Raw genomic sequence first — 20,230 nt, forward strand, 5'->3', positions numbered from 1 at the left:
CCATCGGTAGAGGGACCTCTGAGCTGCCCGGAGCAGCAGGGACCACAGACAGATGGCAGGGCCAGCTTTCAGCAGCAGCATCTTGAAGCTAAAGAAAAAAACATAAAGGTGATAACCATCATCCAGAAACCCTACTACTCCTCTGGCATTCTGGAAACATAAGCCAGGATTCTTCTGTGATCCCATCGAGTAGGATAAGTGGTTCCCCAAATGACGGAGATTGAGTATCTGGTTAAGCTGGACAGTGGGGACTGAAACAACATTAAATATGATTTCTAGAGTTTTTAAGGGAATGTGGCATTGGACCTTAGTATTGTGGTTTGAAAGTCATACCTCTTGGATTTGCAAACTTTGCCATGGCTGTAAAAGGTTGAGGAGCAGGTGGGGGCAGAGAACAAAGATTTTTCTGCCAGTGTTCTTCAAGCAATCTCTGTAGCTGGTACTAAAGACGAAGGGCATCTCACTTTCAAATGTTCCTTACCAGTGCTCTAAACCTAAACCAGACAACCTGCTAGTCAGTCAGGCTCCTTGGGTGGCGGCAGATATTATCTGAATAACAATAACCATATTAATAAGTATATCCAGCAGGAGGGATAAAAAGGTGGTAGGGTATTCCCAAGAGGAAAATTAATTTCTTTTTATAATCTGCCGTAGTTTATTTCACATATTCATGACCCTCCCAGTATGTTTTTTCTTTATGACGAGCCATAAAAATGACAAAATACATTAGCCAAGTTCTTCGTTTCTGCTAAAATGACCATATTCAAAAATAATAACAGAGACTTGTATCAGCGATGCAAAAGATGCATGAAGTAATTGGGGCTTAATTTGTACACAAACTGTCAAGGCAGTTTTCCTCACGGCCTGCATCTTCTGAATTCATTAGTCTCTAATTACGGCCAGTGGGGACCAGCAGTTAGAAGGTTAAAGAGGTTCTGACAGGCCTAATCATTGCTCAGGAAGCTGAAAATGTATGCAAAGTCTCGGCAGATGGGGTGAGAGCGGCTTCTGCCAAGTGATAACTGTTATTCCTTTGCACCTCCAAAGCTGTCATCCTAATAGGCACATTTTAAATTTATTAATGCTCTAGTTACAATGCATACACAGTCTCTAATGGTATGTCATTCTGAGTATATAAACTGAGCAATTAACACATATTACCTGGTAATGGTAAAATTATTTGTTGCCTGCTTAATTTTTTTTTTTCTTTTTGGTTGCCTCCTATTCTAGGAAGAATTGTCCCAGGAACAGCTTCCCTTTGTTAAAATAGAAGCAGAGCTATGTCATAGATGGGTTTCTCTTTTGACTCAGCTATGACAACCAATCTGAATGCCTCCGTCCACGCTATAGTCGACCTGTCTCATCCAGCACGATTTCTGGCCTCTCACATCAGAATCTCGTGGTTAGAAACAATTCGGGTGAGATGCTTGGTCAGACTTTCCAGAAGAGACAGAGAACTCCAAGCTTTGATGAAACAATCCTTTAAAGTGAGAAGAAACCCAGGGTTGTATTTCTCGTTTGTGACTTTATACTAAGTCATAAAAGTAAAAGTAAGTGTGTGCTTTGCAATTTTCCAATTCAAAAGTCATCAATATTTTATCCTTCATTGGCGGCCTCCCTGACTTTCATCCTGATTGCTTTAAAGCTAACTAATCACTAGCAAGAGGTATTTTTCTTTTTTTTTTTTTTAAACGAGGTCTCTTGTCTTTCCCGTGACTGTGGCCATGACGTGGGAAGGGCCTTTAATTAAATGCAGCACTTAGTGCAACAATTGTTAGCATGTAGGAGGCCACAGAAACGGAGACAGCTGGAATGGATAGTCCCTAAATTGTAGGCTTCGTCTGGACTACAAGATTCATAAGCGGTCCTAATAGCATGATAAGGTGTTGATCTCAGCAACAGAGCAATTATCTGTCCAGTGACTGACCGCCACTCTCTGCACCCACTAGCCCGTTTCAGCTAATTGATTTACACTGTATAGAAGTAATACAATAAAAAAAAAATGTTGCAGAGGCGTTATGTTAATTAAAAACTGTGATTACATTTCCCTACGAGGTGATCTGTTTGAGATTTTTATATCCTACAGAAAAGATATCAAACTACTAGGTAATAAGTTTTCTTTGCCCGAGACCAAATAACCCATCCATTGTGGTTCCTTCAGTGGCTGGAGGAGCCCTGGTTGATTAACAGACGTGAGCTGTGTGACCTCAGGCAAGTGTCCTCATTTCCCCGAGCCTCAGTTTCATCATCCTCAAGGGGAGAAGTTGCCCTAGACTGTCTCTGACCTGTGAGATCTTTCTCAGTTCTGACAGTCCGCGGTCCTGTGAATTCAGTGCTGCGTAGCCAGGAGAGGATTCTACAGTCGAGCCAGAGCCATAGCTAGTGGTGGGGCAGGTCTTTTATCTTCTCCTTCCCATTTTCCGCTTGGAAGTTTAATCTGGTTTCTGACCATCCTGTTTATTTATAACTTTTTTTAAAATACGTGCCCAGTGGATTTTTCCAGCCCCTTTGCTGTGTTTTTGCTATATGATATATCCATTCATTTGTAGAGATTTAAAGAAACTGTTTCAGCATCTCTTTAATGGGGAATCCAGGGAAGGGAGTCCAGACGTGCCCCGCGGTGTGAGCTTACTTGGTGTGATGTGGTGCTGTAGGGAGAAGGGACGTCCTGTGGGCTCTGTGAACTGAGGGTGTGGGGTCTGCTGACGTGGCCTCACCTACACCTGTAAGAGGGGACCCCAGTCCATGTCTCTAGGCAGCCATCTGGCCTCCTCGGGCCCTCATTTCCCTGCCTGTGGAGTGAAAGTGCGGGGCTGACTGCTTTCTGCGGTCTCTCTCCACAACAATGATTGATGACTCTCATTCATTCTGACAAAAAGGAATTTCCTCAAAGTTGGAGCCTTAGAAGCCAAATGGTATTTAGAGGAACCAGCAGGGAGAGACAGAAAGAGGGGTCCTGAAAGTCATTTACAAGAGAAAAGTTTGCCTGAGAAAGCCTCATCATTTTGTGGATGGCAAGTCGTGGCGTGGGGCATGACTTATGCTCCAGTAAAAGAAAACTATTGGTTAAGATTATTAGCCAAAGCAAAAAAAAAAAAAAAAAAATTGGCCTTGAAATCTACCATCCACTGGTGAGTCTTGGGGTTGCGTTCCCTCCTTCTTTCGATGCCTCATCTGACTTGCTTGAACTCTCCTTGAAGTGGCACTGAGGCTCACTGTGCTCTCAAGGTAAAGGAAGTGCGATTGGGAGTGGTCACTGACCCTCCCCTGGGAACATTCCCATCATTTTGTAGATGATGTTTCCCAAGGAATGAACTGCCTCCATCAAAATTCCTGGAGGGCTTATTTAAAAGTCTGATTCCTGGGGCCTTCCCAGTAGCATAGTGGTTGAGTTTGGCACGCTCCACTTCAGCGGCCCGGGTTTACGGGTTTGGATCCTGGGCACGGACCTACCACTCATCAGCCATGCTTTGGTGGCATCCCACATCAAAGTAGAGCAAGATTGGCCACAGATGTTAGTTCAGGGACAATCTTCCTCAGCAAAAAAAAAGTCAGATTCCTGGGCTATATACCCTAGACCTATGTACTCAGGACTTCAGGGATTTGAACATGGGGACCTCCATTTTTTAAAAAAGCTCCTTAGGTGCTTCTTATGCACAACTGAAGTTGAAGAACCACAGTTCTGGAAGGCAGAAGGCCAGGCACCTAGTGTACTTCCTTAAGGAACAGTGCTCTTCGTTTCCCACTCAGTGTCACTGACTCACAGCCTCCTATGGGGAAGGTGGAGGGACCAGCTTGGAGGTTCCTCCCATGGGACCTCCCCAGGAGCAAGGTCACAACCATGAGCTAGAGGTCAAGGTTGTTGCAGGCAAGCCCAGTTCTGCCCGGAGAGCCCATCCTTCTAGCATAAGACTCCTCCACAATTGGAGGCTGATGAGTTTTCTTGGTCTGAATCTCTTTTTCCCAGAGCCTTAGCTTCAAGCTTCAGCAGGCTTCAGTTGTTGGGTTTCAGTAACACATGGGGCTCCAAGAAAAACGGTTCCCAGCTCCCTTATACTGCTTTGCTCACAAACATCCGGTGACACACATGCAAAAGGCCCTCAGTCATTTCAGGTCCTTGGAACTATGACAACCTCAGTGTTACTCAAGCCCAGTGTTAATCTTAGGAGAGAAAAAAATTAAGACTCTGCAGAGTGGAAATCTATGAATATAATTCCCAGACTCAGTTCTGGCGAATGATTACTGGAAGCAGTGTAGAGTAGTGGTATGACAGAACCTGGACCCAGTCTGCCTCAGTACAGATCCTGGCTCTACCTTATGTCCATGGATCCATGGGCAAGATGCTTAACTTTTCTGTGCCTCAGTTTTGTTATTATAGTTTGTTATAGAGAAAATAATAGTACTTGCCTCCTAAGTCTGTTTTGAGGATTAAATGAGTTAATAGACGTAACAATCTTAGCAAGCACTGGTTAAATGTTAAATGTTAGCCATGGTTAATTCTGGATCATTTGTGAGTGGGTTACATGTGGTCATATGATCTGTGCAGTAGCAAAAGGCCCCAAGCTCAGAGGGTCCTGTGCTTGGTTTAATGCTCTGTTGTTACTGTCTTGAAATTCTTAGTTTATTATTATTTTTTTTTGGTGAGGAAGATTGTCCCTGAGCTAACATCTGTTGCCAGTCTTCCTCTATTTTGTATATTGGTATACCGCCACAGCGTGGCTTGATGAGCAGTGCATGAGTACGCACCTGGGATCTGAACCTGCGAACCCCAGGCCATCAAAGTGGGGCACGCAAACTTAACCACTATGCCACCAGGCTGGCACCAAATTCTTAGTAACTTTTGAACAAGGAACTCCACATTTTTATTTTGCACTGGACTCCATAAATTATGTAGCTAGTTCCATCTACAAGGTGGTTGTGCTAAAGTCTATATACTATTGATGCTAAAATGACCAATCTTACCATTACCTTATCAAGAAAGGTCAGATTTCCTCGGAGGAGAATTTGTTTGATAATTGGGCTAAGGTAAATATTCTGTGCACATTTGCTTGGAACCAGTGATGACTTGTCTTTACTGATATAATTTAATGATAATGATATTGTTCATTCCTATTTGTGCTTCAAAGGTTTAGCATTAACTGGAGTGCTGTAGTCGGTCAATATTAAAATGAACAGTAGTCAGGTCTTCAACTTTAAAAATTATGGTATGATTCAAAATTTCTTGTATTAATTTCTAGTTTTTTCAAAATAGGTTCATCCTTTTTCTCCTAAAGATAGAGATAATATATTATTAGTCTTCTGTGTTCTCCAAAGTGCCTATCATAGTCCTGGGAAACTAGTCATTAGTAAATAATTTTAAAGATGATCAATAAGATAATCACACACACAGCTCATGAGAGATGGTGAACATAGCTGGGCAACAATGAAGTTAATGTGCAATCAGCCTCTTCTCCCATCACATATTTTGATCGTGCTCAGTTCATGGGCTTTGATTAAACTCTAAGAGCTAGATGATATGGGAGACACTACTGCTTATTTTTGTGGAAATTGCCAGCAACCATTCCATGAAGAGCAAAGGATTTTTCCTGATGGTATTCCACTATTGGCCCTTATTAAATTCCAGAATATTGGAGCTGCGTAGGGCCTCAGAAATCATTTTCTCAGTGCCTCATTTTGCAGTGGAGGAGACTGATACCCACAAAGATAGTGATTTCTGAAAGTTGAGCAGTTCATTGGTGCTTAGCAAGGGGTTCCCCAATGTCCTAGGTCATTGGACAGGGGGTGATCCATGTGGTGGGGCAGTGTCCGGGGCACAGACAAGTTAGTGCAACCTGGGCAACCCAGTAATAATGGGCTGAGCACAGTACAAAGGGCAGGCATCGACTACCTCACAGGATGAGGGCAAGGACATCTCAGTCTTGACTCAGCTGCCATTTAACGTCGGGGAGCTCACTGGGGCAGAAACTGGAGATTTCTTAAGCTAATGTTTTCTCTCTCCCAGTTCACATCTGCTTTTTATCCACGTGTTCCCTGGGAGACCTGTGCTGTAAGTGTGCCTTCAAATCTTCCTGTATCCGCATTTAGACTATATTTGAGTATGGGCAGTCTTTGTTTCTGGTGCTGTGAAAGGTGAGTCCTGTCTAGCTGTGAGGAGGGCACCCTGGGGGGGACCCCCAAAAGCGTTTGGTGAGTCCAAGAGAAGGCGGGGATGGATGTGAAGCACATTATTGATGCTTCAGAGCTTTAACTACAACCAGGAGTCTTGCTTCCCCAGATGCCCTAGAACTCCTTTTGAAATCGGTTCCATTTATCTTTTCTTGCTCTCCTGCTTGGAGAGACATCCCCCTCTCTCCCCTACTCCTTTTTCTCTGGTCTGGCACTGTCGGGGAGGGGGCAGAGGCCTGCTGGGAGAGGGCCCCAGGGTCTCGTATCAGCTATTCCTGCGAGAGAAGCAGCAGGCCTCCAAGCAGCCCGTTGGTACCTCTGCCAGGATTGCAGGAGGAGGGCATCGACACACAGGCCTGGAGGACCCTGTTCCTGGCAGTGAGGACACTGATTTTTTTCAGAAGCGTTTTTCTTTAGGGGCTACCTGTCTGGCGAGGGGGTTGAGAACCTGGGGCATCAAGATGCCTGTTTACCAGATGGAGCTGAGCTAACGGGTGAGGCTGGGGGTGAATTAATTGCTACCTAGATTCCAGTTGTTCACTTGTGAGTGTAAAGGAAATACATGTCCTTCAACTGGGCTGGGAAAGAGGGTCAGCTGTGAGGATGCAGAAGGCCCTTCTCGGGAAACGAGAGAAAGGATGCTCAACGCGTCACTGACCTGGTCACATTTTTGGTGGGATCCCATCCTGTTAGTAGGTATGGGGATGTGGGGTCTTTCTCACTGCAACATAGGATGTCTTTAATGTTTGTTGTCCTTGTCTTTATGGGATTCTTCAGAGCTCTGAACAATCTGAGCTCAATCTGGACAGGAGGGAGAGGGAGAGAGAGAGACTTTCTATGGATAGGAGCTCGAAGAGACCTTTTCCAAAACTAAAGATCTCAGAGACATTTGGCCTTTTCTCTTACCGGCTCTGTCAACTTTGAAAAGTTACTGAGTCCCTTTTGTACCTCAATTTCCTCATCTGAATGTGGGGATTGAATTTGTACCAGCTTCCTGGGTTGTTAAGTCATCTAAATTAGATCATATATGGAACACGTTTAGAGTAGAGCTTGTTATATCATAAGATTCTTAATAAAAGTCTGTGATTGTTTTGTCATTACTGGGGGGTGTGTGTGTGGTTGTGACAGCCAGCATCAAAGATGTCATACTCACTGCAAGAGGAGCAAAGTCTTAATGTTTTAGATAGGCAGAATGGAAGGAGAGAAACTGACCCTTTACTCTGGGATCTTCTGTCCTTATGGGAAAAGGAGATAGGAGTTATCATATTTAAGCAAAATATTCCAAGAATTACAAACTCACATAGCAGTACTATCCTAATCCCACATCATTATTAAACTGTTGGCCCAGGTTGTCAATGATCAAGTGTATATTGAACTCTCACAGCATATAGAGCTGAAGGCCTGGCACATTCGTGCAGAAATTCATTCATTTATTTAACAGATGTTTATTGAGCATCTACTATATGCCAGACACTAGGGTAAGGCACTGACAAAGCCAAAGAAAACCCTTGCCCCTAGAGAATTTAGATTCTAGTTGGGAGATAGACAATAAACATGTAAACACATGATTATATAATATACTATCGTGTGGTAAGTATGTGAATAAAGCAGGGTGAAGCGATAAGTATTACTGAGAATGGGATGGTCTGGGGAAGCCTGTCCAGAGGAGGTGTATCTGAATAGAGACTTGAAGGAATGGAGCGAGAGTGTTAGAGGCAGAGGAAGGAGGAGGTAAATAGGCCTTGATTTACAGCTGAGTGAAGAAGCTAAAGGACCTGGGCATTAGAGAGGCAGGCAGAGGCAGGGAAATTTGCAGGGAGATAGGTGGGGTACGGAGTTTAGATTTTATTCTAGCGTGATGGGAAGACATTGGAGGATTTGGGGTGGGGAGAGTGTGTGGTATGACTCACGCTTAGGAAAGATCGCCACGACTGCTGTACAGAGAATAGGGGCTCTGAGAGTCACAGAGGAAACCAGTTAGGATGCTGCTACACTAATCTAGGCAACAACTCCAGGATGAGAGGAGTGGAGTTTTGAGAAGTGAGGTTAGGTCTAACAGGACTTACTTCTGGAGCATGTGAGAGAAAGAGAGGAAGCAAGTATGACTGCTAGGTTTTTGATCTGCGCAATTGGAAGAGTGAAATCGTCCTTAGCTGAGATGGAGAAGGCTGGGAGTGGAGCAGACCTGGCAAGGAAGACTAGAGTCCTGCTCTGAACTGCTTTGGTTAATTTGGAGAAGCCTATTAGACATCCAAGTGGAGGTGTCAAGTAGACAGTGGGGTAAGCGAGTCCGGAGCTCCAGGAGAGGTCAGGGGATGGATATATGGATTTGGGAGTTAGCATAGACATAGCATTAGGGGGAACCATTGAAATTGCCATTTTCATAGGAGAAAAAGATTGAATGTCAGATGTTTCTTATGGCTCAACCTGATATTTAAATCCATGAGTGAAAGTGATGACAAAGGGAGGTAGAGCAGAGGGCCAAGGAGTGAGCCCTGAGTTACTGCAGCTATTAGGAATTAGGAAGAGGGGGAAGACCCAGCAATGGAGTGTCCTGAGATGTAGGAAGAAAACCAGGAACTTGCAGTCCCTGGAAACCGGATAAAGAAAGTACTTCAAGATGGACAGATGGAGTGTATACTGTGTCAACTGCTGCTGAGGGGAGGGCACAGAGGGCATCATGAGCCATTGGTCCCTGGGTCACCCACTGAAAGTTCCTGGCCATGAGGAACTGTCAGACCAACAAGAGTACTTCCTGCAGCCAGTGGTTCTTTAATGCCTGAATGCAAGCTTGCTGCATTGATTTTGGAGGATGGCAGCTCATTAAGAGCACTACAAACCTATCATGAAGAGGCTCCTCCTTGAGAGAAATTTAGAGTGGTATTGTCATATTTTCTCTGAACGATAACATTAAACAAATGAAATTCCTCATCGAGTGCAACCTCTCCCCAGCTGCCTGCTTCGAGTGAAGTGGGTAACCTCCATTCCCGCCCACCCCTGTCTTGTCCGAAGCCTCATTTCCCCAATGGTATCATGTATGCATTTCCTGTCCTTGCTAATGTCACCTCCTAGGACATGAATCACAAAGAAAATGAGATCTGAGTGGCCCCAGGGACTGTGGCCTCCCTAGCCCGCTGTCCTGGAGGGACTAGCTAGGGGAGGAGAGGATGGGGAAGGGGACAGGTGTCTTTGCAGGGTATCAAGGCAACAGAGAGGCTGGTTAAGTTGGTTAAGAAGGGGATTATAGAAAAAGATACAGGAAGAGGGAGAGGAAATAAAGACAAAACAGAGGCAGTCTTGAATGTTGCCACATAAAAGGCAGCAGATTTCCAGGCAAATATGTGATTTTACCGCATTTACCACCATCAGTTGGCACAAAGAATGCTACTGTGGAGCTGGACTTTGGGTAAAGGATTAACAGTCTTTTCTCTGCAGTGTCTGTTTTCCCCTGGGCTTCCATGGCGGGGAGAGAGGACTGGAATGGATGAGGCTGCTCCCTCACCCTGAGTAGCTCTCCCACACTCCTCCATGTTGTTTGTTCGTTCCCTAGTCGTTCCTCAGGCATAGATGGAGCCCACTGTGGGCTCGGCACTGAACTGGCCTTGCATGGCATTCAGAGATGAAAAAAGCCACGGGGAGCAGGTGACAGAGACAAATGAAGGTCGTGAAGGATAGCAAACTAGGAAGGGAAGATAAAAGGGGGGAGCATTCTAGAGAAGAAGTTAGAGTGAGGCTGACCCGAGTCCCCCGTTTCTGTCGCCTTTTTCCCCACTGCAGCACCCCTTCCGCTCTTGGGGCATCTCAGGTGCTTGGATCAGAGAGCAAGGTTGGGGACTGACTATGTTGGGCCAGAAGAGGACCATTGAAGACAGAAATTCTTGTCCCGCGGAGGAGAGGGTTTTGGGGGTTAGGATTTTCAGGATCTCTCAATTCCCACTCTGCAGGATCTGACTGCATAGCTTAAATAGAAGGCAACTCTCTGGACTGGTTTGCTTTCACCCAACAATGTGTCGTGGGATTCACGTTCCCAGAGGGTGGGCTGAAGCGTGACCCCTCTCACCTCAGCACTGACGTACGCCTGCCCCCAGCCTACTGGGCTGTGGAAATGCTAAGGTTCCTCTCTCGGAACACATTCCCCAAGAGGCCAAAACGAACCCAAGAATGTCTCTGGGCCTTCTCTAATCAGTAATTTGGTTTCATGTGTCTAGCTGGCCACAGTAAAATGTGGGAGGGAGGTGGCCTGGGTGAAATGACAGATTTCTAGGAGGCTCTCTCACAAAATCCAGGCCTCCCAGCTCCTGGTGAGTGAGCCTGTGGAGTCCTTGCTGACACAGTCGCTTCACACCTCACCAGGAGCCTCTGCCAAATTCTAAAGGGGAGACAGAGAGGAAGAGAGACTGAGGGAGAGAGAGAGGTCCTGCCATGGCGCTCTGTGGGCCATCTACTTAGCTCCATTTATTATACTTTCTTCTGATATTTCTTCTTCCTTTTCCCCAGGGGAGACCACAGGAAGCAGTTTTAAGGCAGCCTCAGGCTTCCTTTAAGGCTTCCCTTCTTTTTCCAGGAAGAGAGCAGAGTCCCCCTCCACCCTGACATCAGACCTGTTGGAGGCAACCTGGGGTCCCCAGATGCACTTGCCAAAGTGCCGAGAGAATGGAGGTGCGTTAGGAGGAATCTAGGCATGATTGGGCACGGGGTCTCACGTCCTTGTCCATATCAGTACTGTCTGCTGCTGATTTTTTGTGCAGATCACATTGCTTTAAAGCTCAAGAAGCCCCTTTTGGCATATCCATCAATTGCCTCCCTTTCCTACTGTTAATCAGTGTCTGCTAATTAGAGAACAAACTCCTGTTTGTCCAGTTGCTTATCTACTAACACCCCCACCCCAAGGCAGCTAAATGAGTATAAATGAGTCACTCATTAAAAAATGATTTAAGTTTATCAAATTCTATTTATGTCTCTTTTATATCCCAATTTTCTATAGATTTAATGACTCTAACTGATAAGGTTTTAAGCTACAGTAATTTATCCCTTGAGTAGCACAAGGCTTGGCTGTATTTCAACATTAATGACAACAGCAGCAGTAATGCTAACGATTACTGACATTGGCGCTTCATACGTACCAGGCGTTGTCCTCAACACCTTGCATACACTACCTCACTATCTCATTTAATTCTCACAAAAAGGGTAAATATTATTATCTTCATTTGCATTTATGGGAACTAATGTTCAGAAAGGTTAAGTCAACTAACTGAAGTCAACCCAGGTGGTATTCAGAGGCCTCGGCTGCCCATCCTAGGTTCTCTTAGTCCGTGTTTTTCAGAGGATGGCCCTTAAATCATTGAAATCAGAAAGACCTGGGGACTTTGTCAAACTTCAGTCTCCTGGGACCCCACTTAGGCCCAGGAAATCAGAATCCTGAGAGTGTGACCCTGGAATCTGCATTTCTAAAAGCAGACTCCTCTGCACACAAATTTTGAGAATTACTATCATCTCTGACTTTGGAGGTATTTTAGACACATTCTCTGATTTCAACGGCCGAGGAGTTGGACATTGGGAAGGGAGTGTGTGGTTAACCTGGGAGCAGAAGTGGCCTCCCCGCTGTGGAGCAGTGGGAAGGCTGCGGGCAGAAGACTTATGTTTTAGTCCTTGATTGAGCTTATGCAATTTATTTAATCTCTCTTGGCCTCCATTTTCTCAACTGTAAACCAGGAATGATACTCTTCTGTCCCAGGTGGTTGTGAGGATTGATGGAGATAATGTATGTGAAAGTAGAATAAAATTTAAGAGGGAGGAAGTGCTCTACAAACGTATGTGATATGAATCATGGGTTGCCGGGAGTCTGGGGAGGCAACCACGGTGCTGTGTGTAGTGCTGGGCACTTCGTGTGGACACAGAGAAAGGGGAGACAGCAGCGAACCCTCCCAGGGACTGGATATTTTGGGGATCTGTCCAACCTTCTTGGGAGGGGCTGTTTCCTCCACAACTCAAAGGAATTCACTCCTTTTAAGTCAAAGAGGCACACTTTCTATCTGGTATTGGCCCTCACTTGCCCAACTGTTTCACAGGGGACTGAGGTGTGCTTTCTGCCTCAATTTCCCCCATCTGTTCAGAGAAGACAAAAGCCCTGCCTCTCCATGGCCATAACTTCTGTGGGTGCCATTTCTCTAAGCCAGAATTATAAATCTTCTCTGTGTGCCAGGATTACTAGCATTTGTTTAGTCTTCGCAATAGTGCTATGCGTCCATTAGACCCATTTTACAGATGACAGACTTAGGGAGTTAAAGTACTCTTCCAAGGTGGTCAGAGGTGGAATCCCAGGATCCGCATTCTTATCCTCTATACCACATCGCCGGGAAAGGATGTGAAGAAGAAGGTGTGTTAAGCTTCGAGCTGTTCTGAGGCCTCTGAAGTCATGTCCATATTTGAAAGCAACCTCTCCCTTTCCTGCCCCTCTGCAGTGCAGCCTAAGTTTCAATTAGGGAGAGAAATAATTGGCAGTGGAGAACGCCTCTAGCAGTGGTAATTACCTCCAGCGCCTTGTTGGAATAGTCAAGCTACATTTCAGTTTATGCTGTAAAACCTTAATTATAATATAAACAGCTGCCCTTCAGCCCTGTGGGGCAGCCTTCCCCCGCCTCCCTTCTCTGGCCTCGGCATGGTGCCTCCTTCATAAGTGGTCAGGGAGGTCCAGGAGCGGGCAGGGCCTTTGGGAAGGAGGGAGCTAATGCTGTGTGCGCAGTGGGGTTTGGGAGACAGGGAGTTCCTGTCGGGGTCCCATCTTCAAACAAGGAAGCCAAAGGTGGCAGCCCCATTGGCACCACTCACCCAAAGTCTCTTGGGGCAGAAGTTAGCAGCCAGCCTAGTACCGTTTGGCTTGGACGGGGTTTAGCAGGATATGGTGGAGTTCCAGGGTAATAAATCCTTTTGTTTACTCTCCTCTAAGGAAGAGCAGAGTCTTCTTTTCTTTCTAGATTCAGACTCCACAGCCATGTACGGGGCCATACCAAGTGCCCAGTGCTCTCTGGGTACTATGCCAGGTAGGCATGGTCATAAGCTATTCCCCATTTAAACTTCACAGCACTTGTGTACATGGGGAATTACATCCCTATTTGGCTGTTAAGGAAAATGATCCTTTGAAAATTTAATCAGAGATAAGGCTTGAAATGCAAATAACCCTGTGAGAGACTTAAGTTCAGGTAAGGTGCTGGAAATTATTGAGTTTTGTTCAAGCAGCAGGAGCAGAGGCAAGGGTGAGTCAGCAGCGGGCATCTGAGAGGGCCCAGGAGCAGGGTCCTGATGAGGGGAGGAGGACATGGAAGCCAGAGGAGCTGAGATGCTGCACTGCCGACTTCACAGGTTTGCCTCTGACTGGCCTTGGTGCCCAACCAGGGGACGATTGTGTTGAGAACATGGACTGGAAGAATAAGGAGTCAGTCAGCCTGGTGGGGTGGGTGATGATCAGGGCTCTCTCTTCAATCTTTGTGGGCCAGATGGAACAACGTGAGCTTCTCAGTGGCCTTCAAAGTAGAGTGAGCAACATAAGCTCCTGAAGAGCGGGGATAATTATGTGAACTTCTGTTTTTTTTAATCATTTCTTCTTTTTAATTTCTGATTTCTTTATGTTTTATAATGGTCGTATGTACAAAAGGACATTTATCTAATTTATACGCAAATAAATATATGTATGTCTATGGGATGCATGCTCCCACGCTCAAGTATGTTTTACACCTTGGGGTCTATGATCAAAAAGTTTGAAGTCTGCTGGGCTAGATGCTAACATGGTTACATGGATTTCTAGCTTTAAAAACAAACCACACTTGAGGGGTCATGGCTCATTTACTTTGTTGATGACTCAGAGTGGTAACAATTATTAGTCGTGGAGTATCTATGGCTCTGCCCTGTCATTTAATCCTGCATAAGCAAGGTAAAGTGGTGTCCAGAGCATGGATGCTAGAGCTAGATGACCTGGATTCAAATCCCTAATCAGTCATCTGCTAGCTTTGTGATTTGGGGTAAGTTACTCAGCTTCTCTGTGCCTCAGTGTCTTCATCTGTAGAATGAAGCTCACAGACACTAATCTACATCATAGGATGGTTGTGAGGATTACATGAGTTAATGCACATAAAGTGCTTATAACAGGGCTTGACCCTGAGAAACCACTCAGTAAATGTTAGCAAGGTGGGATAAGGAAAGGCAAGGAAATGGAGGTTCAGGGAAGTGAGTGGAGGAGCTGGCATTCCAGCCCAGGCCTGGCTGATTCCAAAGCCCATGCACTGGGATCCATGATGGAAACTAGTCTAAGTCCTTACCGACAACCAGATGGGGCAAGACAATATATCTGTTCAGATATATCTGCTTCTGCTCCTAAGAATCTATGGTTCTAAACCTCCTGTCATCACCAGCCCTTTCCATTTCCCCAGCCAGCACAGAGAAAGGACAATGGCACGTCTCCCTCTCAGTTGAAAGAAGCCCCATAGGTTGGTCCTTGCTGCCATCAGCCCCAACAGGTGTGCTGCTCCATCTCTCTGTGGTCCTCCAGAACTCTCCCCAATCCCACAGGGTGTCTTTGCTCTAAGGAGGGATTCTAGAGCTTTGCAAAACCACAGACAAGACAAGCAGGAGTGTTGCATAGAGGGAGGTGCTGCAAAAGATTCAGGTAGCAAACGGTGTGCTTCCACTGGGTACACTGGGAAAGATAGCTGGGCAGAAGGGACTGGGCTGGAACTCACATTAGTGCCTCTTCCCTCTGGGGTTCCTTGATGGCCCTTGAGTGTGACACTCACATGTTCTAATTCTGTGCAAAATCCATGAGCAAGGTGTGCTTGCTGTAAAGACCTTGAACCGTCTTGGGAGGTTCTCTTGATTTAACAGGCATCTCAGGTTGCTCTAACCCCAGCCTCCTGCCCTGACAGCAGCCGCTGGGTGAGTCTGAGGTTCATCCAATCTGTAAAGAGCTTCCAATCTGGGACTTAGAGGTGGGGAGAGGTGGTCACTGTGGAGAGAGGAGGAAGCCGTGGTGAGCTGGGGCATTCTTTGCTATAGACTTTCAGAGACAAACTTGCTGGTTGCAGGTCAACTCTGCCCCACTCCTAAGATTGGCATTCCTGCTTCCCTGCTTCTAGCACCATCTCTAGCTCCACCTCTCATAAACACTGCAGAACAGATTCTCTGCCCCCTTTTCCTGAAGACCATATCCTCTGAGAGGATGCTAAGGGTTTTTAGTGTAAGTAACAGCCAGAAGCTAACAGTAAGTAAAATTTCCAGAAATAAAGAGAAACTTGCAATGTTTCAGGACTCTTTAAACAATGCACTTGAAATAAGAGGCTTGCATTAGAATCTAAATTAAAGTCCTCGAGTGGCTTTTTGTATTTTTTTATTTCGTGTTAACCTGACTACAACTTTATCTTCTACATTTACTTGCGAAAAGTCTTTCTTTAATGGAGAGTTAAAGGATGAAGTTCACGGTTACTCAACGTGGGATAGGCTCACCAGCTTTTTCTTGTCACTTACCTCTTGGTGGCTGATAGGATGGGGGAAGCCTGTCAAGAGACAATTAAAATGGTGCTTTAAGAAATCGTCAGCCAATAAAAAGTTGCTTACAGAGTTATAAAACCTCTCTCTGTGTCAGTTTTCTTAACCTTCTAATCTTGGCTGCCCAATGACAGGTTTACAAGCCCGTGGGGCCTGCTGTATTAAGCATGTTAAGAGGAATGGTCACATTCGGTGTGAGCTAAAATACCCAAGGCTGGTAGTAGGGAAAGGATCTACCTATTAGGTTTTTCATAAAACCAATCCCTAAAGTAGAAAGAATCGTTCCCTCAAGACTTGCCCTATGGACTGCCTTTCACGGGCTGGTTCATATTTATAAACCAATTTGTCTGGAAATAAATCTCTTTAACACACTCAACTAATTCCAAGAGATGTGTCCCATGGAAACCAATCTTCCTTAAATGAACTGTCTCAAGAAAGGTTTTAGCAGCAGCATTGTCAATCCTGGAATTTTCGTCTTCAAGATAAAGATATATCAGCAATAGACCACTTGGAGACACAATACAGGCATACCTTGTTTTACCGTGTTTTGCATGATATTGTGTTTTTTTACAAATTGAAGGTTTGTGACAACCCTGCACTGAGCAAGTCTATCGGAGCCAGTTTTCCAACAGCATTTGCTTACTTGGTGTCTCTGTGTCACATTTTGGTAATTCTTGCAATATTTCAAACTTTTTCATTGTTTTTGTATTTGTTATGGTGATCTGTGATCAGCAATCTTTTGTGTTACTATTGTAATTGTTTTGAGGCACTGTGAACCACACCCATGTAAGATGGCAAACTTAATTGTTAAATGTTGTATGTATTATGACTGCTCCAGGACTGCTCGTGCCCCTGTCTGTCTCCATTTCCTCAGTTCTCCCTATTCTCTGAGAAACAACAATATTGAAATTAGGCCAATTAACAGCCCTGCAATGGCCTCTAAGTGGTCAAGTGAAAGGAAGAGTCACACAGCTCTCACTTTAAATCAGAAGCTAGAAATGATTAAGCTTAGTGAGGAAGGCGTGCCGAAAGCCAAGATAGGCCAAAAGCTGGGCCTCTTGCACTAAACAGCCAAGTATGAATGCAAAGGAAAAGTTCTTGAAGGAAATTAAAAGTGCTGCTCCAATGAACACATGAGTGATAAGAAAGTTAAACAGCCTTATTGATGATGTGGAGAAAGTTTTCGTGGTCTGGATAGAAGATCAAACCAACCACAACATTCGCTTAAGCCAGAGCCTAACCCAGGGCAAGACCCCAACCCTGTTCAGTTCTGTGAAGGCTCAGAGAGGTGAGGAAGCTGCAGAAGAAAAGTCTGAAGCTAGCAGAGGTTGGTTCATGAGGTTTACGGAAGGAAGCCGTCTCCACAACATATAAGTGCAAGGGGAAGCAGCCAGTGCTGATGTAGAAGCTGCAGCAAGTCATCCAGAAGGTCTAGCTAAGACAGTACTGAAGGGGCTACACTAAACAACAGATTTTCAGTGTCGACAAAACAGCCTTCTATTGGAAGAAGGAGCCATCTAGGACTTTCATAGCTGGAGAGGAGAAGTCAATGCCTGGCTTCAAAGCTTCAAAGTACAGCTGACTCTCCTGTTAGGGGCTCATGCAGCTGGTGACTCTCAGTTGAAGCCAGTGCTCATTTACTATTTTGAAAATCCTAGGGCCCTTAAGAATGATGCTAAATCTACTCTGCCTGTGCTCTATAAATGGAACAACAAAGCCTGGATGACAGCACATCTGTTTACAACATGGTTTACTGTATATTTGAAGCCCACTGTTGAGACCTACTCCTCAGAAAAAAGATCCTTTTCAAAATATTAGTCCTCACTGACAACACACCTGGTCACTCAAGAGCTCTGATGGAGATGTACAATGAGATTAGTGTTGTTTTCATGCCTGCTAACACAACATCCATTCTGCAGCCCATCGATCAAGGAGTAGTTTCAACTTTCAAGTCTTATTATTGAAGAAATACATTTTGTAAGGCTATAGCTGCCAGAGATGGTGATTCCTCTGATGGATCTGGGCAAAGTAAATTGAAAACCTTCTGGAAAGGATTCACCATTCTGGACGTCATTAAGAACATTTGTGATTCATGGGAAGAGGTCAAAATATCAACATTAACAGGAGTTTGGAAGAAGATGATTCTAACGCTCATGCATTACTTTGTGGGGTTCAGACTTCAGTGGAGGAAGTAACTGCAGATGTGGTCGAAATAGCAAGAGAGCTAGGATTAGAAGTGGACCCTAAAGATGTAACTGAATGGCTGCTATCTCATGATAAAACTTTAATGAATGAGGAGTTTCTCATGGATGAGCAAAGTAAGTGGCTTCTTGAGATGGAAACTACTCCTGGTGAAGATGCTGTGAAGATGTTGAAGTAACAACAAGGAATTTAGACTATGACATAGACTTAGTCGATAAAGCAGCAGCAGGGTTTGAGAGGATTGACTCCAATTTTGAACGAAATGAAGTTCTACTGTGGGTAAAATGCTATCACACAGCATCTCGTGCTACTGAGAAATTGCTCATGAAAGGAAGAGTCAAATGAGGTGACAAACTTCATTGTTGTCTTATTTTAGGAAATTGCCACAGCCATCTCAGACTTCAACAACCACCACCCTGATCAGTCAGCAGCCATCAACATCAAGGCAAGATCTTCCACTAGCAGAAAGATTACAATTCGCTGAAGGCTCAGATGATGGTTGGCATTTTTTAGCAATAAAGTATGTTTTAATTAAGGTATGTACATTATTTTTTTAGACATAATGCTATTGCACACTCAATAGACTATGGTGTAGCATAAACATAACTTTTGTATGCACTGGGAAACCAAAAGACTCATGTGACTTGCTTTATTGCAATATTTGCTCTATTATTGTGGTCTGGAATTGGATGCACAATTATCCCTGAGGTATGTCTGTACATGGAGTTTAAGAAACTGCCAAATTGCATCCAAACACCTGAAAAAAATCTTCATATACCTGGTTAAAGAGACAGCATTGGAAAGAAACAGGTTTTTGTTACACAATCCTGAGGTTAATTTGGACAGCAGTTGGGTTTTTCATCTGCCACAATTTCTTCCCACATGACCAGAAAAGAGGGCATGCAGTCTGGAAAGTCTGAGGTGTCCCTCCCTCCCTCCCTTCCATCCTTCTTTCCTTCCTTTCTTCCTTCCTTCCTTGCTTTCTCTCTGTCCCTTTCTCTCTCTCTCTCTTTCTTTCTTTCTTCCTGCCTCTTGAGAGTAAAAAAAGGCAACCCACAAAAGTTAAGATGAAGCTTTAGTAGAGGACTACTTTTTGGTTTTGGTTGGTTGTTTTTTTGGTGGGAGCTTGTACAGCCTCATCTCAAAAATGGAGGCATTTTTATTACATATTTTTATTGAGATATAATTAATATGAAATAAAATGATCTAATTTACAGAGTTGTTTTGAGTCATAAGTTTATGAGTAAAGAAAAGAACACCCATGAAAGTGCTTCTGTTCAATGCTCAACACTGACTGAATTATACATATGCCATAACCACTGATGACACTTTTTATTTAAAAACCTTCAGTAGCCCATCATTTCCTAGAGAAAGTCTAAAATCTAAAGCTTAGAAATTTAAGCTCTTAATAATTCAACCCCACTCTCCTTTCTAGTCTTGTCTGCAGCTACATGTCTTACATGCACCAGTCAGAGAAAACCGGCCAAGAGGGGACTTTGCTGTCTCTCAAATTTCCTCCTGTTGCTCCATGTCTCCCTATCAAGGCCCTGCTCATCCTTCAAGGTCAGAAGCCAACTCTCTCAAGGACCCCTCCTGATCACTCCAGCTGATATTAATTTCCCTTCCTAAGGCCTATCTCATTATGCTCGATTGTTTCTAAGGTATTTGCCAAATTCTGTTTTGTAATAACTATTTATGATGACTAGCTCCCTTCTTTCATATAATTCTGAGGAACATTCATTGAGCATCTATAATATGTGGGCAAAGAGGTAGGCCTGGGGAGGGGCTGGGTAGAACTACAGAGATGAAGGACATGGTGTTTACTCTCGAAGGGATCATGGTCTGGTGGGGAGCCTTGAAGTTGAAAGCCCCACCATGTCCAATTCTATATCTCCAGCAGTGTCTAGAATGTCCCATGCATAGCAGATACAGATGTTAATGAAATCAAAGACTGCTAAAGGTGAAAAGGACTCAGAATGTTAAATGTAATTGCCTCATCTAGGAAAAGAGGAAATTAAGGCTTGAGCAGGTTAAACAACACGTCCAGGATCACCAACAACTCCAGAGTTATAAGTCAAGTGCTATGAATAACCACAAACCAAACTGGGAAGCGTCCAGCTGGGACGATCAGGCATGGGGTCTGTTTTCTTATTTCTTTTCCCTAAAATCCAGAGATGCCTCTGGTCATAAGAAACCTCTTTTTGCTCATGGAAATCAACACCATTTCCTATGAGTTTCTACTCTTTGACCTCAGTGGAACCTGGGTTTGAATTCTACCTCAGCCACTTACGAGCTGGATACCTGGAATGAGAGACTTACTGCCTCTGAG

General features: G+C 44.5%; 1 long non-coding RNA gene across 3 annotated transcripts in view; it reads left to right on the forward strand.

Moving 5' to 3' along the window:
• Positions 1–2,051, forward strand: part of LOC103547753 (uncharacterized) — a 168,285-nt gene extending 166,234 nt beyond the window's left edge. For all 3 annotated transcript variants that reach the window (XR_011532225.1, XR_544088.2, XR_011532226.1), the window contains one exon: positions 1,231–2,051. This is a non-coding gene — a long non-coding RNA (uncharacterized lncRNA). The remainder of the gene's footprint in view (positions 1–1,230) is intronic.
• Positions 2,052–20,230: the final 18,179 nt, after the last annotated feature.

Source organism: Equus przewalskii, chromosome 23 (genome assembly GCF_037783145.1).
Source record: "Equus przewalskii isolate Varuska chromosome 23, EquPr2, whole genome shotgun sequence".
In the NCBI taxonomy this organism is placed as follows: domain Eukaryota; kingdom Metazoa; phylum Chordata; class Mammalia; order Perissodactyla; family Equidae; genus Equus; species Equus przewalskii.